Here is a 19,604-nt window from a genome sequence, read left to right on the forward strand (position 1 = left end):
CTGCGGACAGTAGGATTCGAACCCACTATCTCCAGGATGCAAGATCACAGCTGCGCGCCCCTAACCGCACGGCCAACTTGACCGGTATTATTATTATTATTATTATTATTATTATTATTATTATTATTATTATTATTATTATTATTATTATTATTATTATTATTATTATTGGTTTAACGTTGCTGTAACACATCGAAGGTCTTTGGCGACGAATGGATGGGAAAGGGCTAGAATTGAGAAGGTAGCGGTCGTTTCCTTAATTAAGATACAGCCCCAGTATTTGCCTGGTGTGAATAGCGAAACCACGGAAAACCATCTTCAGGGCTACCGACGGTAGGATTCCAACCCGCCATCTTACAGCTACGCTATCCACTTATTCTCTTGTCTGTTTACTATTCAGTGTAGTCGGAAACAATGTGAACCGCGTATATAATCGTTGGAGCGTTGGTCATTCCGCGTTTTGGAAAGAAAGCTTACAATTATGGAATCGAGGTGGTGTTGCTAATTATACACTTGGCTTGGTCGGGCTTGTAAGCCATGTTGAGAAATGAAAATGAAAACCTATAACCTGTTTTCCAGTCAGCGACCGGGTCAGGGTTGGAATGAATGACTCCCCCATCTAGCGACGAGGATAGGAATTATGCCACCTGTTGAAGCCTGTCGCTCTCCTCTTGGGCAATCATTAATGACTGACAGATGGAATGAAATGTCATTGGAGGAGTATTTCTGGAATGAAAGATGACAGGGAAAACCGGAGTACCCGGATGAAAACCTGTTCTGCCTCCGCTTTGACCAGCACGAAACTCACATGGAGTGACCGGGATTTGAACCACGGAACCCAGCGGTGGGAGGCCGACGCCCTGCCGCCTGAGCACGGAGGCAGAGCCATGCCATGCCACCCCCATGTTCAGTGCATAGCCCTTACGGGTCATTCGTGAACTTTTGGCCCGTCGACCTTATTGGCCTTGATGCCATGTCATTCAATGTTGATCCCATTACATTAGTGTAACTGGTGAATTGGGATATGTGGCATCTTGTGCTCATTCAATGGCCAGAATGTGACCGGGCGCACGTGCTGTCATGTGCGCTGTGAGTGCTACTTTTGTATTTGATAGCGGCCCGGAGAAGGCGAAGCAGAGGTGCGGGCGGTGGTCACCCATCCAATGAGTGACTATGCCCGATGTTGCTTAACTGTCAGTAGCAGTTTTTGTTCCAGTGCTTTAGGGGAGAAGAAGCTTAGGTGTTGTTAGCTTTGAAGGAGAAGAAAGCTTATGTTTTGGGTAAGAGGAATGCAAGGCGTCTTGGCGGGAGGCTGGAGGCATTCCGAGAAATGAGCATCAAATACTAACGCACCGTGGGTTTCAGCCACCGTAGCGAGCTTGCTATGGGCCGAGATGTTTATTTCTTCTATAGGCGCTCTCAAGCCGGTCATAACCCACGCGCAGCCTCACAAAGCCCATCTGAAGTCGCCCTTGAAGCGATCTGATTGGCTAACTGCAGCAGCTGATATCTATTTATTTTTTCAAATTATTTATGAGTATGACCAACCCTCTAACGCTCGTGTACCCGGTTCACGCTGTGATTCGACCACTCTATATTTGTATTACATATGGAAGAAGTCAAGCTATAAAGCCTTCTTTTCTCTCTATCACACATTCCCTTGCATTTGAAGTTTTACGCAGTTTACATACAATGAAAAACGTACAAATGGATATTTACAACCTAGAGCGTTCTGATATTTAAACTACTATGTATGTTTACTTCTCCTTCTTTATCTGTTTACGCTCCAGGGACGGTTTTTCCCCCGGACTCTGTGAGGGATCCCACCTGTACCACCTCAAGGGCAGTGTACTGGATATTCAGACTTTGGGTCGGGAAATACAACTGGCGAGGAGGACCAGTACCTCGTCCAGGTGGCCTCACCTGCTATGCTGAACAGGGGCCTTGTGGGGGAATGGGAAGATTGGAAGGGATAGACAAGGAAGAGGGAAGGAAGCGGCCGTGGCCTTAAGTTAGGTACCATCCCGGCATTTACCTGGAAGGAGGACAAGTGCGGAACCACGGAAAACCACTTCCAGGAAGGCTGAGGTGGGAATCGATAGCACCTCTACTCAGTTCCCCTCTCGAGGGTGAGTGGATCCCGTTCCAGCCCTCGTACCACTTAACAAAGTTCGTGGCAGAGCAGGGAATCGAACCCTGTGTATATTTAATTGCAATGAAATATGTTTCAGTAACGTAGCGTATACTAAAGTCGAACACATTCCACTTCGAAGTCGAGATAGCATAATATTTTTGATATTGCTGAATCGCTGTTCTGATCACAAAATTATACTTGAGCTAATTCGAAAGCGAACTCTTCAATGAGGCAAACCATTAGTCACGAACATACAGCGTAACCAAAAAGTGCGTTGCAATACTTCACGGAATATTCGAGATAGAGAGGTAATCATTGACAGACCTCAGTGTCATGACATGGGGTTTTATTGACACCGAAACAAAGTACCGTAAATAAAGCTTCACTAACAGTGCGTTTTCAGGTAACGTCAACATGTCACGATTTCAGGCGCATCTGACGCTCTCTCATCATCATCATCATCTTTTTTTTTTGTTCGGGGGGGGGGGCGAAGCCCGCTCCCCCTGCGTGACCATCGACTCAATCTACATGGCCTCCGACATGCTATTATTTCTAAGAAGAAGAAAGAGATAGCAGGGAGGAGTGGGAAGTGATACAAGGAGTATCTGCCGGTTTCCATGTCAGACACGCTACCACGGCAAGAGCTTGTGTTAGGTAAGGTGGTGTTGAAGTATGGTATTGAAGGGTCAGGGAAAAACCACATAGGCAGAAAGAAGAAAGAGCTTACATGTAAAACCTGACATCTTTGGATAGTCAAAAACTTCATAATTGGTCCGTATTGAAAAAAAGATTTACATTCAAAGATAAAGGGTAGGATTCTCCACCTGTTCAATATTACATTAAAATGTGATATAATTAAAATGTCACATTTTTATTGTCAATTTTTAGGTACCGGTTTCGGCATTTTTTATGCCGTCATCAGCCTAGGGTTAAGCAAACAAGGGCATTGAGTAAATTACGTATGTACACAAATAAACCTTCTCAAATGGCAAAAAAAAATTGTTCACTTGATTCTAAAAGTCCGACCAATTTATGATGGCTCTCCTATTATTTGCTTCTCGGAAGGGGAAGAGGCCTCGTCCTGGTGGCCCTCCTCCCGGCCTGATGACCCCGGGGTAGCGGGTGGCTCCGCTGCGTCGCCGTCTTCTTCCTTCTCCTGGCTGGCGGCGGCGGCGTCGGTCGGTGCTAGCACTCGACTGCGTTCCTTGTCCTGTGGGGCGCACATCGAGGTCTGCAGCTCGACAGACATGCAGGCAGGCTGGGCCTGGGCAGCAGCCTCAGGACGCCAGGGGGAGTCCTTCTCCGCTGCTGTGCTGCACTCCACCATCACGGGCGCTTTCCTGGTTTGCGCCCGGGTGACAGGCCCTTTCTGGTAGACCTGCGTCTGCGTCCACTTCATCTTGGTAGGTGGTCGAAGATCCTGGTTGGCGGCCTTGTTGGTCTGCGAGTACTTCGTAAAGTACAGCTTTCCAACTGGGGTCGCGCCGTCGCGGCGCTCGGGAGCGCCTGCGTGGCTCCGTCTGCGGGGCTGCCTCCTGGTAGCCTGAGACGTCCGGGTGCTCCCTGAGTCCTGGTAGCCGCGTGACCTGGAAGCGCTGGGCCATCATCTTCTCGTAGTGTCGGAGATGGCTTGCGTCCTTGGGGTAGATCACGACTGCCCAGCCGGGGATCACCTCGCCGATGAGATGGTCGAGCGGCCCCTCTCCGACGAGCTCCGCGATCTCTGTTAGGAGATCGACTATAAAAATCGTCTCCCGGTACAAGACCTTCCCCCACCGGTTGTACACCAACAGCGACGGGAGCCTGAAGTCGGGAGCGGGCGCCAAGCTCAGTCTAGCTTGAAGTTCTCGTGTGGCTTCCTTGCAGTCGAAGTCGGCCGGTCTCGTGTTGACAGTTATCGTCGCCATCCTGGTCTTCCTGAAAAGAAATCCTGAAACAGAAGAAAATAAAGAGCGAGCACTGAAAAGTGCTACAGCTCAGACAATGCTCCTTCGAAGATGTACTAATAAGTACAGGTGCCTGGCTGATACTTGAAAAGTACACAGTGCCTGACAAGGAGAGAGAAAGCAGAGCGAGAGGCACGTACGTCCTTCCGCTACGACAGTCAGCTCGTTCTTGGTATCACCATCATCATCATCATCATCATCATCATCATCATCATCATCATCATCAAAGAGGTTTCAATCCCCTCCCTGAAGGGGAGGGGCAAGCCACCTAGTAGGTAATGCTATCTCTCTGACCAGGTCGCCCGCTCTCAGGACAACTCCATTTATACCGCACACCCATCTCATGCAGCATCACTGACGTATTGCTGTCCAGCGCCATGTGTTGACCTATTTGTGCGCTCATTGTTGGTGTCAATAAAACCCCACGTCATGTCAAAAATGTGTGGCCATTTTCACCTGACGTGTTGCTGTCCGGCGTCATCTGTTTGTCATTGTGTGCACTTCTTTTAGGTGTCAATAAAATCTCATGCCATTCCAATCATGTGTGTCAATTATTACCTCTCTGCCTCCAATATTCCGTGGAGTATTGCCTCGTCAAATGTTAACAGACTTTTGTGTCACTCTGTATTATAATGTGTGGTGATTCAACACATGTTCTTAAAATATGTAGTTACATGTTTCATCGGCCTGATGTATTACCACACCGCAAGATTTCGCCTCTGATTTAGGCGAAGTTAACTTTCATGACTCGTTTTTCATTCACTGCCCATGATAGCGTAAGGCAAATGTCTGCTTTGATCATTTCATGAACTCTGGCGACGATCACTTAATGAAATGTTATTCAGATCTACCAAGTTTATGGACATAGCGCGTTTTGGAAAGAAAGCTCACAATTATAGAACTAATTGCTTTTCACTTTAGGCAAGCAGAGAGAATCGTTTCTTCTTCTTCTAGTAGGCCTACAGAATTTCGCACACCTGTTGGGTCGCGGATTTGAACTGTGTTGTACATGTGAATTTGGTCCTTCCTGACGCCAAACCTATGTGAAGGTAAGGGTGTATTCTGCCCGAAGGCAGGTCCGAACGTCCACACCCCCACCAACAACGCGTGGCAACCCATCCAAATCTTGACCACGCCCAATGTTGCTTAACTTCGAAGATCTCACGGGATCCGATGTTTCAACACGGCTACGGTCGTTGGCCCAACCCTATGTGGAAGGATGTAATTATTATTGCGTGTTTCTGTGTTGGTTGGTAGTGTAGTGTGTTGTCTGAATATGGAGAGGAGAGTGTTGGGGCAAACAAAAATACCCAGTCCACGAGCCAGAAGAATTATTTAGATGCAATTAAAAACTCTGTCCCAGCCTGGAATCTAGTCCGAGACCGTCTGAACTGAAAGCATCATCGCTGATCATTCACCCAAGGAGTCGGACGGAAAGGTTGAAGAATGATCGTTATAAATTTACTTCTACATTATTTTAATATAAATCATATTTTATTTTGATACTAGCAAATGTACCCGTGCTTTGCTACGGTATTCTAGATTGTATACGGAGTTCTACGTAAGTTACTGAACTTTTTTTGCTGTTTTTTGCCATTTGCTTTACGTCGCACCGGCACAGATAGGTCTTATGGCGACGATGGGATAGGAAAGGCCTAGTGGGAAGGAAGCAACCGTGGCCTTCATTAAGGTACAGCCCCAGGATTTGCCTGGTGTGAAAATGGGAAACCACGGAAAACCATCTTTAGGGCTGCCGACAGGGGGATTCAAACCCACTATCTCCCGAATGGAAGTTCACAGCCACGCGCCTTTAATGCACGGCCAACTCGCCCGGTAGTTACTGAACACGCAGTGCGTAAGATTACATTACATTACATGTCTCCTAGCGTTATCCGAGAAACAAAACGGGGAAGAACTCATAAGTTGTTTCCAATGTAAGGTGAAGTTAGGGAAATTTTGATTGATAATGCCAGGCCACATTTCCTATTGCTATTCACAATCGAGTTCCGGAGTTTTTACAATAAGGGCAGGCACACTTACCAACTGCCATTCACAATAGAGATGGATAGTTTTCATTACAATGTCAGGTCTCCTTTCCTAATGACAGTCACAAACGAGTTGGAGAGATTTGATTATAATCGAGAAATGCTGTGCTATCTAAAGTATAAAGAGTTCATGATACGAAAATAAGGCATGGGATCAAAGTCGAAGATCTCTCCAAACTGAGCAGTGATTGTGTAATCTGCTTTATGAAATGACTTACCGTTTAGAAGGCATATGGCACGAAACGAAATTCTGCACCGTCATTGAAATTGCCTCCATATCCGATATGTTCCGGTGTCAAAATTTATACTTTTAAACAGCTTGGAATCTTTCTTCATAGCAAAGAGTGTCCAAATTTTTGGACTAGCTCTCGCATACATACGGAATAATTAAGGAAGAAATGATTCCATTTAAGAAAATTGAAATTAATGGAAAATAGGAATATAACTGCTGACAGTTGGATAGTACAAATGTGTAAATACCAAGTGGATGAATTGTAAAATGAAATGTACCTCACTAAATTGTTATGATATGAGTTACGGATATAAGAAGGCAGTAACAGAGGAGAAATTCAGGCGCAGGGATTCTTAGGTAAACCGATAAAAATATTACTTATGGTGTCATTACTTAAGCCTAAAGAGGCATGAGAGGGGCAAGAAATTAAAGCGGAAAACAGAAGTAGAAGAGAAATACAGTAAAATTTATAGCGAATGCCAGAAAACACCTTACGGTGTGGAATCATGGGTTACACTCCGCTGCACCGTTCAAATATTAACAGCTCGTTTAAAGCTATTCGAAGAGTAAGCGAAATTATGCTTATAACAAAACGTTGAACAGACGGACAAACAGACACGAATGCTAAAAACCACTGATACGGTCTTGAGTTGATTTAAATCAGAAAAATATCTGAAATATTGGCAAAACAAACGCAATTACGGACAGCGGACCCCTTACTAAATTTATTCATATAGCGTTTCATAAAAACATAAGTAACGCAATAATAATAATAATAATAATAATAATAATAATAATAATAATAATAATAATAATAATAATAATAATAATAATAATAAGGAATATGGAATTTTATTCAATCTAAGGCAACGAGGCCGAGATGGTTCCAGGAATGCGAAAAAGATCTGAGGCACATTGGTATTTCAGACCAAGAAATTCATGACAGGAACGCATTCAGAAGATTGGTGAACAACTATCAAGGTTTCCAAATTGCATCAACTTCCAGAAGACGGAAAGGACCTTTGTCTGAAGAGCATAAACAGGAACTCGTCGCTGGGCTCAGAAGATACTGGCAGGAATTCAAAGCCGGGACAAGAACAAGACCTAGACACTGAAATGAAGTTGGTTGTTACCACGCAGTCCACAGAGGCTCAACTCGATGTATAAAATAATAATAATAATAATAATAATAATAATAATAATAATAATAATAATAATAATAATAAAGCAAAGTAATCTCCATACAGGCCATGAAGGCCCTTGGAGGCGTTGAAGGTAAAGTATTCCCCTATCCGTAACCTCGGTACTTGTTGGGGTAGAGTGGTTAGCTCTACACCCGGACGCCTTTCCCCCTAGGAATTAACCTGGTACTCATTTTTGTGTAGGCTGAGTGAATCTCAGGACCATCTGCACCTCCAGATGTGAATATCTCGTTTTCTTAATTTTCTTGGCTTCCCGGCGAGGAATCTAACCCTCGTCCTTCCAAATGAACCAAGCATGCCGTTATCGCCAATAATAATAATAATAATAATAATAATAATAATAATAATAATAATAATAATAATAATAATAATAATAATAATAATAATAATAATAATAAATGTACCGGCTGGTACACCTCTACGCCGCACATTTGAATTTTTCGCCTTTAAAGTACTCCTCTGCAGGAGAAAATCTGAACTTTAAAAACTGGATCAACTCATAAGTTTCTAAGAAGGTGTCACTACCGTAAATTTTGTGATTACGAAGTTGTCAATATTGTGTGGATTTCAACTTGTTTTGTTTTCCATTGATCAAGAAGTGTGGACATTCTCTTATAGATGTCTCTACTAAAAAACTATGACCATGCACCCTGGTGCGAAGTGGAAGAACTTTATTTGAAGAAATTATCTATCCATAAGTTTATTCTTTACTAAATTTCGTTCTTTCATTTGCTGGTTGGCAATATAAATCTTTTCTTTCCGCCAGTTTTGAACTTAGCCAATCCAGAATTTCTGTAATTAATTTTTGACCAATCGTGTCTTTCTTCTTCGATTTTGATGTGTAACTGTAAGCTACCTAATAAACGCCTGTGGGTGGGTCTTAATTGTTCATGAAAGGTCTCGAATCTTCCCCGAGAGTATAAAAACTGCTGATTTTCCTGTCTCTCGGTCACTCGAACCACATCTAGCATAGTGTATGGAAGTGTAGCAGGAGGCGGGAAGCGCCTCTTTCATCCGGCAGCTGCTCTTCAACAAGGTAATGGCCACGTAACATCTTTATTTCTTGCTAGCTCAGCAGTTTAATCCGCGGGGAAGGTCCGAAACCTTTGCTATGTAATAAACAGGTAATCTCCCATCGTTTTGAAAACTTCAAATATCTTTAACTGTAATTCGGGGATAGAGAGTACTTTACCCTCTCGAGCTCCCCTTCATACTAGATTGAGGTGACTACGTTTTGTAACTGGTTTTCTTCCCTTCTGTAATGTCTTAAATGTTTTTTTATACGAGTCACCTCCATAGTTTGGGAATAGCCCCTGTTTCATCGGCCTAGTGCCTCTTAGGTTTTAAAAGGCTTCATGTAGGAGTGCAAGCAACCCCTCCATTCATCTTGGTATTTTGGGCCATTTACTTAATCTGTTCTTTTTCTAATGAGGCCCAGTAGGTTGGGTACGAGATACCCCCGTTTCATTTGATGTAAGCTGAGCCTTGATGGCAATTTAGTGTAAAGCCGGGTATTACCTTTAATAGGCTTGGGAAACTGAGAGCGGGTCAGCTCTTTGGTATTGGAAATGTGCCTCAGAGAGGCTTGACATTGCTAGGTGTGAGCTAGTGCTCTATGTTTGTAGGGGATTTCTGCCCTTTTGTAAATATGTGGTTGTGAGCTGTGAGCTCAAAAATTGTAAAACTTGGGGATTGAAGCCCAGATTGGTAAATTATCTCTAGATCTTGGCTTTTCCTGATCTTGTACCTGATTTGTTAACTTGTTGTTATTGGTTAAACTTTGAAATTCTATGTGAAAATTGTCTTGCTATTTTCGAAAATATAACCTTTTAACCTTCCTTGGTTAATTCCAGTGGCTCGAGGGCTGGGTTTTTGTGCTGTCCCCAACATCGCTGCAACTCACACACCACACATAACACTATCCTCCACCACAATAACACGTAGTTACCTACACATGAAGGATGGCGCCCACCCTCATCGGAGGGTCTGCCTTACAAGGGCTGCACCCGGCTAGAAATAGCCACACGAAATTATTAACTAAAAAAAAGACATCTACCTTAGAAAATCCAGGCAAGAAGTATACTCCTAGAGAAGATCACGGACACAATGTGTAAAGGCAGAGTTTGCTTCTACGGTCATATACGACGGATGATCGACTCTCGAAGGACTAAACGTATCTTAAGTGTATTTGACTTAAAACCAAAACCGGCAATGCCATGGTAAGTTAATATCAAGAAAAATCTTAAAGAACTGGGCATACAAGCAGGAGATGCACACGACCGTAAACTTTTCAGAGCAGCCATGAAGACTTTTGGGATTTTTCGGGACGAAAAACGTGCGACTGGTGCGAAATGGACAGAAGAACGTCGTGCTAAGCACAGTGAGCTAATGAAGACGATGCGGATCAAGCAAAACATGAACAAATGCCAGGATGTAAAGTGAGGCGTATCGTGGTCCCTAGCTGGCCTTTTAGCGAAGTTGAATGAGTGAATAATAACACCAATAATACATGATTAAAACCCCTTCAACTGCTATCGACATTGAGAAGTGAGAAGTGGTCTGGCTCCTTGGCTTAGTTGTCTGTGTATTAGCCTTCGGTTCAGAGCACCCAGAATTCGATTCCCGGCCAGACCGGAGATTTCTACAACGTATGGTTAATTCCTCTAACTCGTGGACTTATTATTTGTGTTAATCCAAATACTCATATTGGTTTACACACATCACACTACCAACCACCACAGACAATCACAACGGAGAATGCATCTCTCCTAACATAAAACTCGTTTAACATTATCGTTCAATTCTTTTCTAAAAAATGTGTTGATTTTTTCATTACTTGTAATCTTCCAAGTAATTAAAAGTCAAAAAATAACTTTTTATAACAAGCCAATGAAATGTTTTGCTCATTATATTGTGTTTTTCGTAATTTTTCGGAATTTAGCCGCATTTGAATGATAAGTCTTTATTAAGAGATGGAATTATAATGTCGAACTCTGGATCACAGATTGTATGTTGACAACACTGTCTTCAAACTGGCAATCTCTTTCGTCTAAGGCTCACATTGTTTGACTGTGCTAGTTAAAATGCCATATTACCGTTTCCTTGTGCAGGTTCTCATAACGCATTTTTATTTGATGAAAAATTTATATTTCATCTCCCGTATTCGTTCAGATTTTCCATACACCTGACATCGGCTCGACAATGCTGACACACAAAAAAAGCATTATTGCCATCGCTGTGAGATAATATTTTTTGTGTATTACCCCACAGCACCATAAATCTTTTCAAATTTGTAATAATCCGATTAAGAGAAAGCTACTTTTAAAAAATAAAATTTGGTTATGAACATAGTCACCTGACCTCTGCCCTATAACCCTGTTCCCTTAGTTTATTTTACACGAGTTAAATAAGAATTAAAGCCCTTTCAACACACACACACACACACACACACACACACACACACACACACACACACACACACACACATGCTTGTTATTTACTACTGCAGTGGAATGCTTCGTATTTTCAACAATACCCCCACCCCTTCTCCTTTCCACCCCGCTATTCCCTCATCCTACTTCAATTATTCATGGTGGCGCGTTAGTGTGGTGAAACATCCGCTAGAGTGCACCAGTGTTGTGCTCGCGCTTCACATGTTAAATTCGCATTGCCTGCATGGAATTATTTATTGGAGCCCGCGTGTACTTAACAATATATCACGTACAAGGACACACCAGTGTGGAGCCAGCAGTATCAAGTGGCCATTATGGAGTTTTATACCCGAACTCCCCGACCTGGCAGATCACTTATGGTACTCGATCTTCTAACACGAACCCCACGTATGTTCATGAACACGGATAGGGTTACCTATCGCATCTCATACCGAGTTAATAAGTTCAGCCGTATTATTCATAGATACAAATACCGGTACGTCAACTGTTTGCGTTCAGTAGATCAAAAATGTCAAGTAGAAATGTTAGTCGTTCACATTTATACAGTACGAAACTAGATGCAGTTCCTGATTTCTTGATGTTCCGCGAAGACACTTCCTGCGTTTCGTTAGAAATATGTTTAAGCACTTTGTGTATTCGCTGGTCCTTTCATGGAAGGAACGCTTTTGTCGGTAAAATCATGTATGGAAAGAAAACAAAGTTTTGAATTTCGCACTACCAACATTTAATGCACATTAACAACAATAATAATAATAATAATAATAATAATAATAATAATAATAATAATAATAATAATAATAATAATAATAATAATAATAATAATAATAATGTTATATGAGTTCATTTATAGGAATGAACTGCGCCATACTTGTCCGCACACGCTGTCCAGTGGACGAGCAGCCTACGTCGTCAGGGCAACCAATGAAATATAATATGATTGTTGCATAACGTGGCCGCAAATGGCTGTAAACGAATATAATAATAATAATAATAATAATAATAATAATAATAATAATAATAATAATAATAATAATAATAATAATGATAATGATAATAATAATAATAATAATAATAATAATAATAATAATAATAATAATAATAATAATAATAATAATAATAATAATAATAATAATAATAATACATTTTGCTGAGAAGATCAATACCAGGACAAATAAATCATGAGCTGAAGAACTGAGGAAGATTTTTGGCACCCTGATGAAGAGATTTTTGAGAAGAAAATATCAACACCAGCTAAATCGCACCCCACAGGTGGGCATAACGCTGTAAAATAATAATAATAATAATAATAATAATAATAATAATAATAATAATAATAATAATAATAATAATAATAATAATAATAATAATAAGCTTAGGTATCATTATTCAGTCATCAATCCAGAGATCGCATATGCAGCAGAAATGCCTTGCATTGAACAGGAAGGGTCTAATAGGAAAGTTAGAAGTCAAAGAAGGAAAAATCCTGAGAACAATCCTAGAGTTGAGTACAGGAGACGGCACAACAATAAAATATACCTGCATGTGGAAAGGATAATGGTCACCATTCGGAAACGAAGGATTACTTTTATGGCCACATAACACGTATGAGCTCGCAGAGATTGACCAACCGGATCTTTTCCTATTTTGTAAACAAGAGAACCAAGGAACCCTGTATCACCGAAGTTGAAAATGACCTTCAAGAATTGAGGATCACACATACAGACATCCAGGAACGTGTTCCTCTCCAGAAGAAAGTTTCAACATACCGGCGATTCCAACAAAAGCAAAAGATGCAAACAGGCAAGAAGTGGATTGATGAAAGAGGAGGCTCACAGAAAGCGAACACGGGAATACTGTGAAAGAATTAAAGCTCAAGGACGCAAACGTTTGAAATAACGTGGTCCACAGCCAGTCGAAAGTCCATGAGAGACCACGACATTTTGAACAACGATAAATATGCACCGAAAGAACGTTCAGTATATCAGGAAGCAATGGAATAATAAAGTCACAGAATGTTGTTTATAGTATCGCAGAGACACACAACACGGAAAAGTTAATGTTTACGACCACAATGTTTTACAATATCTGAGGCAAATGAACAGTAATGATAAAAAGGTTGTAATTTGTAGATTTATTTTAGTGAAGGTTGTCCTCCTTCTCTCTGCCTCAGCACTGTGATTGGCCTCCTCCGACATTGTTCAGGTCTGTGACATGCTTGCGATCATTAAGGTCAGGTAGAGGAAAGAGGTTTCCTTCTATATAGGTACCTCTAATGATATCTGAGATTGTCTGTGGAGGTTTTAGATGATCGACAACAGCCGTTTTCAACCTGTTCCATGCAATTCATGTCCGGTGAATTAGCTGACCAATGTATATATTTGATACCCTCCCCTCTCATGCATTTCCTCACTGATGTACCTCTAAGAGAACAAAATTGTGGTCGAGAAAAGTGAATTCAGCAAAATATTTATTTCTAATGTGTTGTATTGGTCGAAGAATTTCATCAGTATACCGCTGGGAAGTTAACTTTCCTCGAATTGGTATCAAAGGTGTACGACGGCTATGCATAATCCCAAACTGTAACATTATACCACCACCTCCAAATGCATGCACTTCTTCAACATGCTGGTACTTTCCATCGCGTCCTTTACTCTCTTCAACCTTTGTCGTCGTGGTCTAAGTGATATTCGTGTTTCATGTGTAAACGTGAACTTACGCCATTCATCCAACCCCGAATGTAGATGTTGGATGGCCCATCTTCTCTTCTAAACACGATGGTGATTCTCCAGCGAAATACCTCGAATAGGTCGAAATTACCTTAATTGGGCATTATGTAGCCGACTGCGTACAAGTCTTGAAGATACACGGACCCCGGTTGCCCTCAAGAAGTCATATTGTAATTTTTGAGTAGTTGTAGTTGGAAACCTCTGCGCTGTTAAGCGGATATACCGACCTTGTCGTGCAATTGTCAACCTCGGTCTGTCAATTACATCATTGGTTCTGCAGAAACGATTAGCATTTCAGTCACCTCGGTTCAGCATGTGTCTTGTTGCCTAGTACGCACTGGGTCCTCCACGGGCACTGATAACTTGTTCCATGTGTGATGGCATCGACGCGTATAAGGCGCGACTGGCGTCCAGGGGTATATCCATCCATGCTTCATTCACCTGGTTGAACAGTTCATCTTTGGAGGTTGGCATTGGGTCACGGTGAAAAACCCGTCGTTTCACCGTATCCCACACATTTTCGATTGGCGACAAGTCCGGTGACCAGGCAGGCCAGGGCAACAATCAGACACCCTGTGACAACAAGAAGACACGTGTTCGTGCTGCTACATGTGGTCGCGCATTGTCGTGCTGAACTGTGTCGTGTGGCGTGTCGTACAGAAAGGGTATGGCTACGGATCGCAGGATGTCATTCACGTAGATCAGACTGCTCACAGTGCCCTGGACACGCACCAACTGTGATTTGTAGTTGTATCCAATAGCACCCCACATGATAAGGCCTTGAGTTGACGCTGTGTGTCTTGTTCGAATGCAGTCAATGTAATGCCTCTCCCCTGTCTTCGGCGAACCAAAATGCGGCCATCGTTTTCAAACGAACAGAACCTGAATTCGTCCGAAAACACTTTCTGCTATCATTCCTGTCCCCAGTGACGTTGTTCCATACACCATTGCTGTCTAGCATGTTTATGCATATTAGTCAGTGGTAGGCGGAGAAGTGGATGACGCGCCGGTAACCCAGACCGTAATAAACTTCAACGGACTGTCACTCCTGATAGTGTACAATGTATTACACTGTTACACTGTTGCGCCAAAGCCGAGGAGGACGCAGATCTGTCCTGCAATGCCATTCGGATGATGTGTCGATCTTCTCGGGAGGTGGTCTGGGTGGTGCGATTAGACCCATCTCGTCGTATTCTACGGCCTTCCGTGAACCATTCTGTATACACCCCTTGCACTGCCGACACACTTCGTCCCATACGAGCAGCAATTCCCGGGATGGCTGCATCGCGTTCTCGCATGCCAATAATGCGCCCGATTTCAAACTCACTCATTTGACGGTACGGTTCTCGCATACGTCTGCGCGGCATCCTGCATGTCTGCTTAAGTGACAGTGATCCATTACCTTCGGTTTATAGCGACAACGAGAGCCGCAGGCACGTTTTACCAGTCGGTGATGGTGCGCCGAGATATCGATATGGACCTTGAACCTGAGGGCCGACATGGTTCAAATTGCTAGTCATTTCTCCAGAACGTACTAATGCACATGTCCTGTGAATATGAATTTCATATCTCTATTCTCCGGACCACCTTTTGAGCAGACTAAAGCGGAAGTGAGTGTATGGACCAGGGGATGGTGCGGGTGACAGGGGCAGCGCCTACGGTGTTGTCACATGGTAGGCGAGGGGGGCAAGGGGCGCGCTACTCAGCGCGAGTTTTGGCAGTGGTGCCGTCAGTGCGGAGCTGCCATGCTTACTTACCCAGTGGATGTCTTGAACACGTGGGTGCAGTTCCAATCGTAGTCTGTTTAAAACAGCAGTGAGATAATTTTATCAGTGTGCTTCGCTTTTACGAAAAGAGTGCATGTGCGTATTGTGTGCAAATTCATAATTCTTGAAGAGTCTTGTACGTTTGTAGGTTTCTTATTATTGGTTATTGATATTATTGTGCAATGGATCTGAACAAAAATTCACCAGACTGTTATCAGTTGAAGAAGAAACGCAAGATTTTTACGTCCGGCGAGAGAAACATGATTCTGTTTGTTTATAAGCATTTCCGAGCGAAAACTACTGACGGCGGAATTACTACTGTTCATGAAGCAGCGAGACAGACAGCAGAGGCTGTGGGAGCTTCATATACAACCGTGCTCAAGGTGAAAGCAGATTATAAAACCGGAAAAGGGTTGGAGACACCTCGGAAACATAGAGGAACAGAAAGGAAAGTAACTCGTCTTCAGAAGTATGATTCCTTTACTCGAGCGGCAATAAGGAGAAAAATACACGTCTTGTACAGGGAGAACGATCTACCGACATTAAATAAAGTGGTATCAATGAGCTGTGCTGTATTATAGTGCTGGAGTACAACTTCGAATCACGCGCCGGTTCATTTGGCAACAACGGCGAGTGTGAAGAGGCAATGACGTTACTTCGGCTTTAGTCTGTTCAAAAGGTGGTCCGGAGAATAGTTATTCAAGGTTCTGGTTTTTATGAACATCATGTGTGTAATATTTCACCTTTGCCGTTCATACTGTAGTTTACACGGATCATCTACTGAAAAGTATAATGTGGCTGGGAGGGTTTCCGCTTTGTGGAAATGTAGTAAACAGCCTACGCAGATGACTTGGTCTTAACGGCAGATTGTGCGAAAAGCCTGCAGTCTAATGTCTTGGAACTTGAAAACAGGTGGAATTAGAATGATATGAAAATTAGCATTGCCAAGACTAAAGTGATGTCACTAAGAAACCTAAGATAACTGAATGCCAGGTTGGGAATACAAAGCTGTAACTGATAGATTATGTCATTTTTCTTGGATGGTAGTATAGAAGTGAGAATGAATCAAGGAGCAGTAAAACTAATGCAGTGAGCTCAATGTAGCGATAAACAGTATTCAGTATGAAAGAAGTCAGCTCCCGGATAAAACTATCTTTATACCGGCCGGTCTGTCCTCAGACTAACTTTGCCTTACGGGCGTGTAAGCTGGGCGGAATCAAGATATCTTATTCATGTACTAGAAGTAACCGACATGGAACTAGCGAGAAAGATCTGGTACCAACAGGTGAGAACAATGGCTGGAGGGTACTATGAATGAGGAGAAAGAACTTAAAAATGAACTAGATTGATGAAGCTGTACGCGTTAACCGGCTGCAGTGGTGCGGTCACGTGAAGTGAATAGACTAGGACAGGTTACCTAGGAGAATAATGAACTCTGTTATTGAGCGTAAGAGAAGTAGAGGTAGACCAAGACGACGATGGCCAGACTCAGTTTCTAATGATTAAGAGATAAGAGGGCAGAACTAAATGAGGCCACAAAGGTAATCGCAAATAGAGAATTGTGGCGGAATTTAGTAAATTCACAGAAGCTTTCAGACTAAACGCTGAAATTCATAACAGACTATGATGAAGATGTATGTATGTATATATGTATGTATGCAAAACAAAACAAAATAAAAGTCATCTACGTACAGGTCATGAAGGCCCCCGTAGGGATGGAAGGTAAAGGCCTCCACTTAGTTACATATCGGGATGGGGTAGTCAGCTTTATGCCCGACCGCCTTTGCTCCTAGGAATTAACCTGGTACTCGTTTTTGGCTAAGGCTGAGTGAACCTCAGAAGCATGTGCACCCCCGGAATTGAAAATCTCTTTTTTAAATTTTTTAAGACATAGAAATTCACCTGGTGGCATCATGTAATTCAGGTGAGTAAGACTAAACCGTACATTTTTATAGTGTGCATGTATTATTACAGTAGTATGTAAGTAATTTTGAGGGCGTTTCGTCAATTTTATGTATCCACAACTTTGTTTGCATCCTTTTGTCACTGTATGATTCAAAAAGTAACTTACTCTCCCAGAGCTTTCTAAAATCGCATTTCAGGTTAGATTAACGAATCTCCCACGACTATGGGACTATGGGCCACGAAGGCCCTTGGAGGAGTGGAAGGTAAAAGCTTCCACTATCCGTAACCTTGGAACTTGGTGGGGTAGATTGGTCAGCTCTACGTCCGGCTGCCTTTGCCCCCAGGAAATAACCTGGTACTCGTTTTTTGGTGTGCGCTATGTGAATGTCAGAGCCATTTCCTCCGGAAATGGAAATCACGTTTCTTAAATGTTTCGACTTCCTGAAGAGGAATCAAACCCACGACCTTCCAGGTGAACCGAGCACGCCTTTACCGCCTCGGCCAGGCAACCTCTAGGTATGTAAAACGGTTTCTTAGATACTTAGCAGATTGATTGATAGATTGCGTCGCGAGTGATCTGTTTGCTGACAGGGCTCCAGAATTGGGCGTAATAGAATTTTGATATATATTTTTGAAATACAAAATAACACAGTTATATACCAACAATATTGGTCACCTCCATGCAGGATGGTAAACCATGAACTGAGCACCATGCGTCATTTTAATGTACAAATGAAGAAATTCAGTCCGCTTCTCTGGTGTAGCGGTTAGTATGATTATCTCCCACCCCCGGAGGACAGAGCTCTATTCTCGGCTTTGCCACAAAATTTGAAACGTGGTACGAGGACTGGAACGGGGTTCACTCAGCCTCCGGAAGTCAACTAAGTAGTGGAGTTTCGATTCCCACCTCAGCCATTCTTGAAGTGGTTTTCCGTGGTTTTACACTTCTTCTCCAGGTAAATATCGGGATGGTGTCTATATCTTAAGGCCACGGCCACTTCCTTCCCTCTTAATTGTCTATTCCTTCCAATCTTCCTTTCACTCCACAAGGCCCCTGTTCATCATAGCAGGTGAGGTCACCTGCGAGAGATACTGGTCCTCCTACCCAGTTTAATCCCCGACCCAAAGTCTCACGCTCCAGGACACTGCCCTTGAGGAGGTAGAAGTGGGATCCTTCCCTGAGTCAGAAGTAAAAATCAAACCTGGAAAGTAAACGGATTAAGAAATAAAGATATTATTTAAATACAAATGAAGGCATTCAACGCAGTATAAAATAAAGTATTATACTTAAAAGGTGGAAGTGTTTCGCGATTCGAAATGCCAAACATTTCAACATCTATTTTTGTCCCTTGTAACTTAAATAACTATACTGTTATAAAAAATGAGCGTTGGCCTGATCCGCAAACTCATAACTGCACGATTTATTTTCCGAAATAGAGATGTAGGTGTATTTTTTCCGAGAAAGGGGATTATTTTAACACGTCCACTATCAGCGTTGAAACTGAAAAACATTTACGAGAACTGGTTTATACCGCCAGTGTTTACAGGCATTATCAGTCGAACCACACATGAGGCTTTGTCTTTTTCTGTTGACTTTTCATCAATATCAGAAGATCCAGTTGTTGAAAACGGAACATCATATTGATAACAAGGGGTGCGTAGACTAGTCAAACGATGTGGCGTTTGAGCCTTGTGATGATAGAAATGTATGTTTGGTTAGCTTCTCGTCGTGATAGAGACACTTGAAACTGTAGGCTGTATCCTATACAGTCCTCATATTTTTACACGTCTATATAGAAAAATTCACATATTTGATTCCAAACACTGCACCATGATTGAATACTTCAGTTTTAGTATCGAATAGATCACGAGACAATTCATGCGGAAAGAACAAGAAGAGCCATATTTTCTGGTCACCGTGAACAAACATACCGTCGTTGCGCCTCGAAATTCCTCTATGTGACAATGTTGATGGGAGAAATACTGACCCGCGTCACTTGTTCCAATTAGAACGAAAATTCATTGATATGGTTCATGCAGTACTGAACCTTAGATGACAGAACCTTTCTGATCAGAGTTCTAAGCTGAAGTATTACCACATAGCGGTTTTTCTGGGCGCAATGACGATATGTAATACACAACAACCTCGTTTATCCGGCCCTCATTAATCCGGATCGAAAATTATAATTTTTATTT

Source organism: Anabrus simplex, chromosome 1 (assembly GCF_040414725.1).
Source record: "Anabrus simplex isolate iqAnaSimp1 chromosome 1, ASM4041472v1, whole genome shotgun sequence".
Lineage (NCBI taxonomy): Eukaryota > Metazoa > Arthropoda > Insecta > Orthoptera > Tettigoniidae > Anabrus > Anabrus simplex.